The sequence below is a fragment of the Mytilus galloprovincialis genome, chromosome 9, assembly GCF_965363235.1.
Source record: "Mytilus galloprovincialis chromosome 9, xbMytGall1.hap1.1, whole genome shotgun sequence".
In the NCBI taxonomy this organism is placed as follows: Eukaryota; Metazoa; Mollusca; class Bivalvia; order Mytilida; family Mytilidae; genus Mytilus; species Mytilus galloprovincialis.
Window position 1 is genome coordinate 32,488,285 of NC_134846.1, and position 13,887 is coordinate 32,502,171.

General features: G+C 32.4%; 1 long non-coding RNA gene across 1 annotated transcript; it reads left to right on the plus strand.

Moving 5' to 3' along the window:
- Positions 1–1,563: 1,563 nt before the first annotated feature.
- Positions 1,564–11,706, plus strand: LOC143046760 (uncharacterized). The gene is made up of 6 exons (XR_012969266.1): positions 1,564–1,649; positions 2,785–2,933; positions 8,231–8,405; positions 8,977–9,117; positions 10,157–10,239; positions 11,306–11,706. It is a non-coding gene; the product is annotated as an uncharacterized LOC143046760 (long non-coding RNA).
- The last annotated feature ends 2,181 nt before the right edge of the window (positions 11,707–13,887 follow it).

Here is a 13,887-nt window from a genome sequence, read left to right on the forward strand (position 1 = left end):
AAACAATTGCCGTATTTGTCCTACTAGTAAGATAATCGAAATAAGTCATGGGGGCTTCTATATATCAGGATTTTTCCACGGGTTGGCCATTTATGCCAAATATTTAACCCTGAGCGATGTATTCAGCCCCCATGAACTATTTCTTATGTATTTTCTATATCGTCACGTACATAACAATGTTACGGGTATTAGAAAAATCAACAGAAGTGAAGCAAGATGTTTTACTATTTTATTTTGACAGTCAAATAATAGAATATGGGCCTAAACGTAGAATTTAAGCATTGTCTTTATTACTTGATGTAAATTCAATTTATTGTTCTTTACATTTTAGATTTTTGATTTCCCCTGGACGAGATGGTGACATTGAAAAAAATTGTCACCCATTCAGCCATGTGATAGAGTAAATGAGTATCCTCGTATTACCCAAAATAGATATGGCATTTTAACGTGAAGTATGATAATATTTATATATTACCCATAGCTGAGAGGTTGATAAAGCAGATTGTAACCCCCCCCCCCCCCCAAAAGGTTGACAATGCTTTTTTCGTGGGGTACAATCTGCTCTATCACCCTCTCAGCAATGTGTAACACAATTATTTAATTTATTGTCTCTTATGAATGAGTTTCATTTAAAAAAGTATTTTCTATGACGTCACGTGCACGTACATAACAACGTTACGGGTATTAGAAAAATAGTGATAGAGTAAATTAACACCCTCTTATAAACCAATCAAAATAAAGCATTTAAATGCGAAGTATAATAAAAACGTATATTTTTTTTATCATGTTTATTCATTACTAAATTTTTAGCGCATCAAAGATATCATATTATTTGGCTTCCGACGCGAGTTATATCTACAAATGTACATTTATTTAAACTAATTAGTTGCTCTCGCATCACAATAGTTCGATGGAAAAATCAAATACAAAATTGAAGAGTATTAAACAACAAAAATTTTGAAACGTTGTGCCAATTACCTCTCAAGCTATCTATATCTTGGGCTTGATAAAAACCTAAGTATCATCGACAAGTAGAAACCATTTTTTTCTTTGAGACGCAAGAATCGCGTTTCGTCTACATCATACACATCAAAAGCGCTCGAATCAAAATATTCGAAGACAAAACTACGTACTATACAATTTACCAAAACATATTTATTTTTACAGAAACATGGTATTTTTAAAAATATCATATGATTGTAAACCATGTTTTAGTTATTGTAATTTTTTAAATACAGACCGAATTCTCTAAAAAGAATACTTTTACATCTATTTAAATTGTCCTAGTAAAAACTTATATTTGTACAGTGTTTTGAATGTTATATAACATGTTGAATTTTCCCCTCTCCTCTAGATCTTATTAATGGTGTGCCCAGGAATATTTTTAAAAAGAAATCATTTGCAATTAAGATATTTTTTCATAACACACTTAATCATAATTATCAAATAACATAAACTGACAGACGAAACGATACGATACACTTAACATGGATATTTCAGAAACACAAGTTCAAGGAGAGTCTAGCGGAAATATCCATACATGTACATGATCTTCTCGCCTTTTATAATACACTTAATAATAAGTGAGTCTTGATCGTTTCCGCTAACATCAACAATAATCAAAACGAAGATGGACGACGAAAGAAAAGGTAAAATCGATAATATTAATGGGAAAGTTTTTGTTATGATTAGCATTTCATTCATTATTAACAAACATATATATATATATATATCAACTAAACTTAAATTATGATAATAATGGTAAATTAAATTGATAGCATATTATAATGTTTGGAGCCTTTTATGTTATAGCTCCCTTGTCATCATCTCTATCAGGTAAACTATGATATGAAACGGACGCTCTAGAATACCGTCTCTTCTGAAAGATATGTACTCCTTGTTCGGGTGCTGCTTAAAGGTTGCATCCTCATATTGGATAATTCATAATGCTAAAATTTAAATAACCACTTAACTCGTAAACCTTAGGTCTCAACCGACCTTCACTGCCAATTCATTATGTAACACTGTGCACTATCTTAAATTTCATTTTGTTGTGGTAGGAATAAGGTCTACTTACTCACACAATGTTAGATTGGTAGGCAGAATGGGACAGTAAGTTTCACCAAGAATGTAGATTGTCTATTAAAACACAACTTTTAGATGCAACAAAGATATGCAATAGAAAATATCAAGCGTTTTGATGAAGTAAAATTCTGAAAACGTTTTGTTCGAATCAAGAGAGATTATTTATAATATTTTAATTTACAATATTTTGGGTGTCCATGGACACAGATGCACACATACATAAGTTTGTGACACCGTGCTCCTTAACGTTTCTTACCAGCCAATGAAATTATACTGATAATGTTAAACTTTAAAATAAAAGTGAGTAGATACAACAAAAACCAAAATCAAAAGTGAGGATGTCCATTCAAGCGCATATGGTATATTTTTTATCTTGATTTATGATGAGAATTAAAAAATGCTATTTATCTTCTCTAACCTAATCTTAAGACATTTGCCAACAGTTATAACTGTTTTTGGCGTTCGCTTATTTATAACGTAGAGGACAATTAAAAAATGTATTCTTTTTATGTGCTTCTAGCTTATAGGCAATGTAATTCAACTACTTCAATACGTCTGTATGCATCAAGTATTGTCTAGGTATTAAACATATTAAACTATAAACATTAGTCCAATATGTCTCCAGACTTATAATTTGAAAATATCAACAAGTAAATAAAATGTATTGCTTAACTGCATTGTATTCTAAATTCATTTCAGGTTTGAATTACATATATGTTGGTTGCTATGATAGTTCTATACAGAGGAGGTTTGCGTATACACGGGCTGATCGGGTTGATAAAATGTCTCCATTTGTTTGTATGACGAATTGCCAACTTAAGCACCGTAGTAATATTTTTGGAATAACGGTCAGTTTATAACCCCATAGTTTCTCCATGAAGGTATACTGTAAATTGATTACGTTGTGACATAGTTAATGACTCATTGATTATCGTCTGTAGGTTACAACTGGTCTACACTTGTAATTGACCTTAATGACCTGTACCAAAGTAATTAATTTAGTCTGTAATTAAGTGTCTGTTTGTGCTATAACAGAGACAAAAAGCCTGACTGAAAACGAATACATTTCAATAAAGAAAACTGACAAATATAAGAGAAATATAAAATGTATTGCAAAAAATAAAATTATTTAAGTATTGCCCTTGGGAAATCATCTCAGCTAATTTTGAAAATAGTTTTGCTAATTATGAAAATATTTTCCCGTCGAAATCCCTGAATCCTGAGCTGTTGTAAAGCGTAGTTTGAGCGAACTATTGATGCTTGCGAAATAGTGGTTGACAGGAATTCGACGTGACCTGTCGCATCAACTGTAGTATAACTAATGAAATGTGAGTTGTAAGTTGATAGAACTTGGGGGATAAAAATTGTCATTTGAAAGACTGACCAGTGATAAAAATGTTCAGATTATATGTAAAATTAGAAAAAAAAACACACATGAGCTGAGTAATCCCCCAAGTGGTAAGATTTTAAGTGAGGTGGAATTCAAAAGGGTGTATAAAGGGAGCCTTCAAGTCGCGTGTGCTGAAAAAGTATGAGAGAGAGAGAGAGAGAGAGAGAGAGAGAGAGAGAGAGAGAGAGAGTGAAACAAAATGAATATATACCAGTGTGATGCACAAAACATAACTGTAAAGTTTGAATGTATCTAGAAAATTAAAACAGCAACTCGTCACATGGCTCATATTCAGAAAATTATAAGGACCACAAGTGTTATATTCAGAAAATTATAAGGACCACAAGTGTTTCTTTTCAAATTCCAAGCAGGCTCTAAATTGAAATGCGCGGTTTTTTTTTGGCAAAAAATTCAATGACACAAGTTCTGTAAATACAGTAAAATATAAATCCACATGTATCAGGGGAAAACAGGAACTCTTCGAACGGCTGAATTTTCTATGAAATCGGTAATTTCGAATTAAAATAATTGTCGCTATAGATTAGGCTTAAAGTTAAAATACATTGTTCTTCTACTAAATGATATAGTATAAAGATACGTCCAAGTGTATCGCAAGAAAAACAGCAACTCTTCGTATGGCTGAATACTTCATAACAAGTAAAGTTAATTCGCATAAAAGTTCAATAATGGTCAACAAGTTCACATTACAGTTCATAGTTATAGGTAGTCCATTCAAGTTCGATAATGTCCACATATCAAATATGACTCAGGTATTTTTAGACAATGTCAAAGACTTCTGAGCTTTTCGAATAGTGTCCTTGAAAATACGAATATAACGACAATAACTGTCTGATGTCCAAGTGTTTTGATAAGATGATCTTGAATATTAACAGATCCTGCCGATGTACTGTCACCAATTCTAAAGGAATGACCATTGTATAAGCTTGAGTTGTACCCACAAATATCTAGTACATGTCTTAGATTTCTGATGAAAAAGTTCCGGTCTAAAGCGTTACCATTCTCTTTTACAAACAATGGATCTGAAAAACAAAAATATGCTTCTCTACCCTTCCTGATTGCAATATACTTTTGGACAGCAGAGAAAGGACAAATGGTATGATCGGATTAGTGAAGCTGTATACTGACACCTTTACGAAAAGGATCTGTTTTTGAGGTTTTAAGGTGTAAAATAGCATACGAATCGAGAATCTCAACATCCGTTACACTTAGATTTACAGTAGAATCAAAATGTTTTTAAACTGTAAATTCGCCACATCTAAGAAATCCGAAAAAGGCTACTGAACAGACCGTTTCTAAGTTAAAATACAATCAGTAAAGGTAGAGAAAACACCTGCTCTAAGAGAATTGCAAATTCTCCCAAGTACCTGAAAAGTAATAGGAAGACGTGATTTTGGATTATGCTCTCCTTATATACGTTTGACGGCGCGCATTATCATATTGAGTCTATGGAGTGTCGATTCATTTGTATAATCAAACGGATGGTCACAGTTACTTTGGATGTAATAAAACCGAATTCCACATAAATACAATATCCAACTTTATACGTCTGAGATGTTCTAGTTGATAACACATGTCGCCGTAAATCCGACACTGTAGACTTTAATGCCACATAACTCGTGAGACTGGTGGGCACTTGCGAGGTACTTTCTCCGCTAAATGTGCAAATATCTTGAAACGTTCTAGCTGTAAACGAGAAGAGAGTCACTGATATTATTCTGAACTCCAGGAACGTGTTCAGCGCGAAAACAAAAATTATTTATACAGGCATATAAAGTAAGAGTTCTCATAAGTTTCACTAGTAATAAACATCTGTATTAATTCCAGAATAATATTTTTGGTAAGACAAGAACTGCTAACGGAACTGATCGAAAGAATAAGACAGCGTTATCTATCAAAATAATTTCTATAATTATTATTTTAACGGCTATGGTCTGGCCACTATCTGACTGTTAAGCTATAAAATTCTCGACGAGACACATAAACAAAAACAAACACCCGAAAGTCGTTATGGATCATTACGAGAACAAGAACTTCTCAAACGAGCAATAAAATGCAGCTGTCGGAACAATTATAAACCCAATTTTATGCTATTCAAATAATTTATCATATACATGTAAAATTGAATCAAGGGTGGTTAATAATATTGAGTAAGAATGAAATTATTTAAATGAGATACCATAATTGCACTTCTTTTGTGACTACGACTGTCCCAATCAGGGCTGTCTTTGCACCTGGAGTATCAGTTGAAATATAGACAGCATGCGAAAGTAAAATCACAAAAATACTGAACTCCGAGGAAAATCCAAAACGGAAAGTCCCTAATAAAATGACAAATCAAATGATAAAACAAACCAAACGAATGGACAACAGCTGTCATATTCCTGACTTGGTACAAGCATTTGTACAAAATGGTGGATTGAACGGGTTCTATAGCATGTATAGCGCTAAACCTCTCATTAGTACGACAATCGCATCAAATCCATTATATTGACAATGATCCGTGAAAAAAATGTCATAAATAAGGGTACAACAACAAAACGAACCCCATTAAAAACTGGGGGTCATTTCAGGTGTCCCGGACGAGAAATCAGATCCTACTCCATATGTAGTATCTGTCGTGTTATTACAAAGCCGGTAAATAGTCTAATTCGATAGGTCATATTCGTGAAATGGGAACGGAATGGTAGTAACGACATAAAGAACATATCTGATATCATATGTATAAGGGATATTCCATTATATTCAACCAACCCATGATGGCGTCCGTAAAATTTATGAAGTGAAGATTTCAACTGCAACAATTTGAAATCTTGATTTATAAATGAAAAGGTCACGATTGGAAAGCTGAAATCATCTCTTTTGTCGTAAAGTTTTTTGTTTTCAACCGACCTTCATAGTCAATTTTTAGATAGAAGTCATAATCAAATGGCAAAATCAAAAGCTCAAACACTTCAAACTAGCGGATAACAACTATTATAGAGTCACTGTATCCTATCAAACCGCATCATGTGTGTGTGAAAAAATCTTAATAGCATACTTATGCCCTATGGTATTGCATAGTCTCCACTCGGTTTATTGGAACAAAAGATTAGATAATAATCAAGTAGTGCAATCAATATATTAAATAATTATTAATTTAATTTAGGATGTTACGCGTCTTCTTATTGGCTGCAAGTGTTTTGTTATCAGCTTATAGACACAATTTTGTCAAGTGACCGCCAAGTCATGAACGTTTTTATCATTATTTACTCTTTTTTAGAATTACTAGTAGATGATAAGGAATTACCTTAATATTTTTTCTGTCTACTAGTATTTGAAATAGCGGATTATTTTAAAGTGTGCTCCACATTTTGATGTTACATTGTATTTCTTCATAGACAGAAAAAAATATTACAGTCATTCCTTAATAGTTTTTACAAAATTACAAAAGTGAAATGACTCATTAACGTTGCAGGTATGTTTTCATGAAATAAATGGCATCGAATTTATGTTATTATTATCATATGAACAATGTCGTTATAAATAATCTATTTTGTTTTGTTTTTGTTTTCGAAAATGATTACGAAGTCTCAATGCCATGAATCTGATACTTTAAAATTATTCGTTAAATCTAAAATTCAACCCCACACATACATTTGACCCATACACAATGTTGTTTCAAAGCGAAAGAAACACGTCATATTTTAATAGATTGCAGTATACCGTTAAAACTAATATGCTACCATGCAAAAAAACTCATCATATACCAGGATTGAAATTTTATATTTACGTCAGAATCGCGTTTCGTCTACAAAAGACTTACCAGTGACGCTCGAATAAAAAAATGTTTAAAAGGCCATATAAAGTACGATGTTGAAGAGCATTGAGGACCAAATATTCCTATTTTTTTGGGTCAAATACAACAAACTCTATTCCTGTTAAAATTTACTGACTGTTGATTATATCAACAACATGTTTATTTTTCTAAAGTGCAAGATAAAAAGCTAAAACATTGAATAAATAAATGTTGAATTCAGAATATTAATGAACCCACCCATTTACAAGCAATAATTGAATTTATAGAAAGTAAATAAAAGTCTAGAGGTTCTTATTCTCAATTGCTCAATACATAATCGCGTAGACGGTCTACTTCCGATTTCAATATTGATGTGCATATATTTGTTTATATTTGATAATGTATCTGTATGAATAATTAGTTGTTATCAATTCAGATCTAGTAGATTACATACAGCAGCATATAATATGATTAACATCCGATTTTTGGTTACCATATATGAATATTGCTCCATACTTCATGATGTACCACTAATTGAAATTTTGTACAGACGCACATTGTCTCTACAAGTACAAGAGACTCATAAGTGAAAAAGTGGAAAAAATTATTTATAGAAAAAAAGTTACAAGAGTATAATATATATTAATCCCTAATTAGAATGTATCAACTCTTGTGAACATATATCTAGCATTTCTAATATCTAAAATATTGAAAAATTATTTGAACTTGGAACAGACTCTGATTTTCAGTCCATACATGTAAGTCCAAAGATAGCCTGTCACAGTGCAACGTACACAATACATGTAAGCATACATTTTTTTTGTTCGTAAAATAAAGCCTTGTAAGGAGGTATTTTCTTCACTATAAATATTAACAATAGTTCATAGTATCGCTTCGATATGAGTATTTCAGTTTCCTTGCACAAAAATGATAACATGTATATTCTTGAATTATTACAGCGAGGTCACATGTGCATGTGTGAACCGTTATACAACAAATGGAACCATAAATACTTCTTCTTTACCTTTGAGCGTTATAAAGAAAAAGACGCTGCATGTAATATGGATTGTTTTGGTAATAGAGGTGAAAAGTGTGGTGGTTATTTGACATGTTCCATATACAGAATCTTATCAGGTAAGCAGACGATATGAGAAGATATTGTCAAAAAAGTTAACTTGTACATATAGTCGTCCGTGTTCAATTTTTTTAACTGCTTTCATATGAATGAATAAAAGGTGCATTCGGGAAAGACGACATTACATGTAGTAATCAACGTCTAAGATGAAACATTGATTTCAAACCATATTAAGCAAAGAATCTAAAAGTAATAGAAAGAAAAATATACAAAAAAGAAAATTTACAAAACTACTGAACTGAAAACTTCAAAACGGTAAGTCCCTAATCAAATGGCAAAATCAAATGATAAAACACATCAAACGAATGGACAAAACTGTGCTCCACGGTTCGTTTTCGCTACGAATCATATAATGTAACTATTTTTAAATATTTCATTTTATTTTGCGATAACGAAAAGAAAAAAGGTTTCGTAATTTATACGGAAAGACACCAAGGACGAAGGACACGTCAAAACAAAACAAAAATCTTTGACAATGAGAATATGAATTTAATAGTAACATATTTTGTGGAATGAGTTTTTGGACTGTGCATAAATGTTTCTCTCATATTGGACTTGCAATTTTTAAAGACAGGAATTCATCATTAGTGCCAACTTCAAACCGAACCACAGAATATGCGCAAGGGATAACTACAGCATGTACAGATGATTTAAATGCAACATCTTTTCCAATTCAGGATGGAAGAACAAAACAACACGGAATAACAAATAGTGAGTGCAATACTCAATGATAGTGCACATTCTTGATTTTATAGTCTTATTCAGTACAGTTCTTACCTTTTAGAATGATCAAATTCGTTTTTATATAAAACAATAACGCTAGCATTTACTATATTTAGAACAAGGGAACTAATTAACAAGACCTCAATAACTGTGGTATCCATAATTCATGTAATTAGAGATAATAATAAATGTGTCGACAATTCTAACAGGATCATCAAATGAAATACATGTAGGCATAACAGTTGAGCTACTATCCACCATTTTCGACATTTGAAAATGCTTGTACCAAATCAGGAATATGACAGTTCTTGTCCATTCGTTTTTGATGCGTTTTGTTATTTGATTTTGCCATGTGATTATGGACTTTCCGAATTGATTTTCCTCTTAGTTCAGTATTTTTGTGATCTTACTTTTTTCTATCTAATTGAGCATTAAACTAAGAAAAAGTCGTCTTTTTAAAAGTTATTTTGCTGATTAGAGGTATTGTATCTGGTATGTTGTGGTATTATTTTGAGGAATTATGAATATAATATGTTTTCAGACGTGGATCACTTTCAAGAGAAACGGATGGATCTGTCGTAGAGTTGTCACTTGTTAAGGGTACTTAGTCTGAAAATTGAACCCAAGAGTGTTAGAATTAGATTTTCATGCTGATACATGATTGTCCCTCAACGGGATTGTAACTCACAGCTTTGTTACACAACCACACCAATCGCCCAGACTCATTTTCGGCGTTCTATGCCCTTCGACCACATCCTCTATAAAATATAATTTCAATAGTCGTAGTGTTACCTTGTCTCGTAAGGCGTATTTATAGATAGAATAGACATTATACATCTGGTTTAAGCGAATGTAGATGTTATATTATTTTTAAAAAACAATGTATTTTTATTTGTCAGCAATCAGACTCAACATTTTGTATATACCATATTGGATAACTATTAAATTCATTATACAATCATACAATATGTTATATTATGTGTTCTTGTAATTGCAAAACGTCTATACCAAATGTCATGTCTTGTAGGTGTTATCGCTGGTGTTTCAGTTGGAGTTGCTTTATTGCTGATTTTATTAATATTACTTTGTGTTAACGTTGATTAGAAAAAGGTAAATGAATTCAATATTTGAACTAATTATATATTTGAATGTTTGACCTTAATGTAAAAAAGTAAATTGCGACTTAAGGTGCAATGCACTTTACCATGGTTACGTATATAACGCATGCGTGCTAATAACTTCTTCTCAATAGGCAAATATCGTAGACAAACATAGCATATCAACAAGGTCGTCATGTTATGGTTGACTCTAGACATTGGCTTTGTAGATTATAAAATTAAATAACTCATTTGATTTTTTTTAATGAGATTTATTTTCACTAGCCCAGTTGTCAGCACTTCTGTGTTCACATAAGTTATCATTGATAATGGTCATCAGGTCATACATATAAAAACACTGTTTGCCAAACTTTCAATTGTTTGAAACAGTTTTAACTTTAATTTAGAAAAATGTATAAATAAAAAAGAAAGACAACAAATCGTATATTAGCGATTGATCTCTTTAATTTCCTGTTATAGATTGATATATATGTATAATATCATCATTTTATCTGTATACGAATTTTTGTTTGTTTTTGGGATGGATCAGTCAACGGCACGTTATTCCTGAGGTTGAAGTTATAAATCCTTGCCCAGTGCACGGAGCACAAAAATTATGCTCGAAACATGAAATCCAACATTGTGATTGGTTGATTTTGGCGAAGAAGTACAAAAGACTAGCTCGAAAGTTTTCTGACTTCAAGGCTCATTTCGACTAAGGGTAAATTCAAGATTGCACGACGGCTGATTTTAATGAGGTTGGAATTTTGACTTGCAAGCTAAAAATCATCAGTGTTAACATTTTTTTGTAACTATTTAGTAATTATAGCTGATGCCCCTCCCCCCCCCCCCCCCCCCCAAATTGTGTTTCGATATCTACTTCTTATTGAGTAACTATTCATTCTCTATTAGTTTGATATTCGCGTCTTAAAGTGACAGTTCAGTATGAAATATGCGAGTTCATGTCCATTTCTGTTTTCTTACTACTTAAAAGTTAGTAGTGTTAACTTTAATATATTGAAATGTTTAAGCCTTTCAACAATAAAATATGGTAATTTAAGTTTGGTTTTATGTTACAGGTCAAAGACAAATGTATCAAGAAGTTTGCAATCTAGTAATAATACAGATGACTCAGTGCGATATGACAACGTTACACAACCTACACAGGGGTCTTACAGTCCTTACGCAACACTTACTATTCAGAACGACTGTTCGACCTATGATGATTTAATGCCTAAAGAAGACACATATGAAAATACCGAAACGATTGCTACAAACACAGAACACAAGTCACAAAAGAAAAAAAGACGAAAAAGATGATTTGCATATATATATAAGATACGTACGTGCAAGCAGTGATTAGAATATATTACCTTCTCAAGGAGTTCAATTCTAAGATTTCCAGCTTTGTTATAACATATTTCGTATTTTGAATTTTTCATATATTTGTTTTATACAATGACAAATAAATTGTTGAAAAGATTAGTCCAATATCTGTCAATATCAGAGATAACAATACATAAAAATATTAAATGTAAACGAAAACGATCTCCAAGAACCGAAAAGTTCCTTATCAAATGGCAAAATCAAAAGCTCAAACACATCAAACAAACGGAAAACAAGTGTCATATTCCTGACTTGGATAATGCAGCCCCTCATGCTTAAATGACAGATTAGACCTAGTTTTAGAGCTAGCTAAAGCTCTCACTTGAATGACAGCGACATAAAAATTACATCATCTTGACAAAAAATTGTAAACAAAGCAAACAGACATAAAAGGTTAAAAGTATATATTTGTTTAGGGGCCAGTTGAAAGACGCCTCCGGGTGCGGGAATTTCTCGCTACATTGAAGACCTGTTGGTGACCTTCTGCTGTTGTTTTTTTTCTATGGTCGGGTTGTTGTCTCTTTGGCACATTCCCCATTTCCATTCTCAATTTTATTATTATAAAAGGTTAAAATACATTTATAATATTGTTTTTTAGAAATTATCTTCATTTCCTCTACAAGCTTCGTATAGTTAACAAGGTGCACACGATGAAACTTCCCCGACTCCGTAACTGATTATGATGAAAACTTTATATGTAAAATGTTTCGATGTTGAAAGCTTTTTAGATCAAGGTCTTGAACATACGCAGATATTCAGGGATCTATGACGATAAAGTAAATTACAGATATATCTCCGCAGACAAACATATGTATCAACACAATATAGTTTACTATTAGAGTATGTCAAATACGGGCACAATCACCATACTCAAACTTTGTTCCATTTTACTTCAACAAAATGAGGTCAATGTAGGTGATAGTAATCTTCCGATGTTCAAGTCACACAAATTGACCACAAGGAGACAAATTAGGCAACACCAAAAATATAAGAGAATCGCATTGAATTTTTAAAGTTGCGAAACCCCAGTCACAATCGGGAATAGGATACATCATGTTTTATTATCATATGATGTGTTTTGTGTTCTATTATTTGCCTCTTTGTCTTTTTCTTTTTTAGCCATTGCGTTGTCAGTTTATTTTCGATCTATGAGTTTAACTGTCCCTCTGGTATCGTTCGCCTTTCTTTTATTACAGATCAGAAAACAATACTGGTATCTAAAAACCGCGAACATTTAGCGCGTGAGACACCGATAGATCGTACTTGGCAACCAATTCGTGATGGTGACCATAACATTTACGCTGCATTAATTTTAGTCGTTCATCGGAGTAGCTGTGCTGTGTTTGTCTAATGCGCACAATAATGTTAATGGAGTCAGTGAAATGTAAAAATTCACTAACGTAACATATTAACTGGAACGTGTTAAGTACTGTGTTGGTACTAATCAGAAATAGAGAGAGAGACATATGGAATTGTTGAAATCATCCTGGTTGTCACAGATTCTAGTTTAAAGTTACAGGCTGTGTAAAATGGGTAAATAAGAAAACAATCGAACTGTGAGGAAAATTCAATTACGGGCACTATCTTGGTCCTGATCCGGTTTCTTCAATAGAATATGTAAAACTCATTGTAACACGTACCTGCCTGTATCAACCACGGGGTATCAACTCGATAAAAAAAGAAAATACACATATTTTATCAAATGATATAACAACAAGCCACATACATTTGTACATAATGCTCGTCCGAGATTGCTTTGACGTCTGACTGCATTTTGAGGGACTTGCTTTGGCATGGGATTCGGGTAAAATCGCACTCAATGGGAAAAAAATTTCCAAATCCATCGGACTTGGGGTTGTTCTTTTCAATCTCGAAATCGTTAAAAATTCATTCCAAAAGATATAAATTATATACTAGTACTTTTCGATTCAATAATCATTTTTTTCCGGAAATGATTTAGATATAGATACTATCATCATACATACGTGTATATGAAGATGTGGTATGAGTGCCAATGAAAAAAAAACCTGTCCATTCTGCTAAGTAACAATTTAAAAGTAAACCATTGTAGGTCAAAGTATGGGCTTTCACGCAGAGCCTTGGATAACACCGAACAGCAAGCTATAAAGGGGCCCAAAAATGACTTGACGTGTAAAACCATTCAAACAGGAAAACAAACGGTCTTTAATCTATATAAAAGTGAGAAACATATATGAACCACATAAACAGACGACAACAAATGAACATTCGATTAGAATAGACTACATGTATTAAA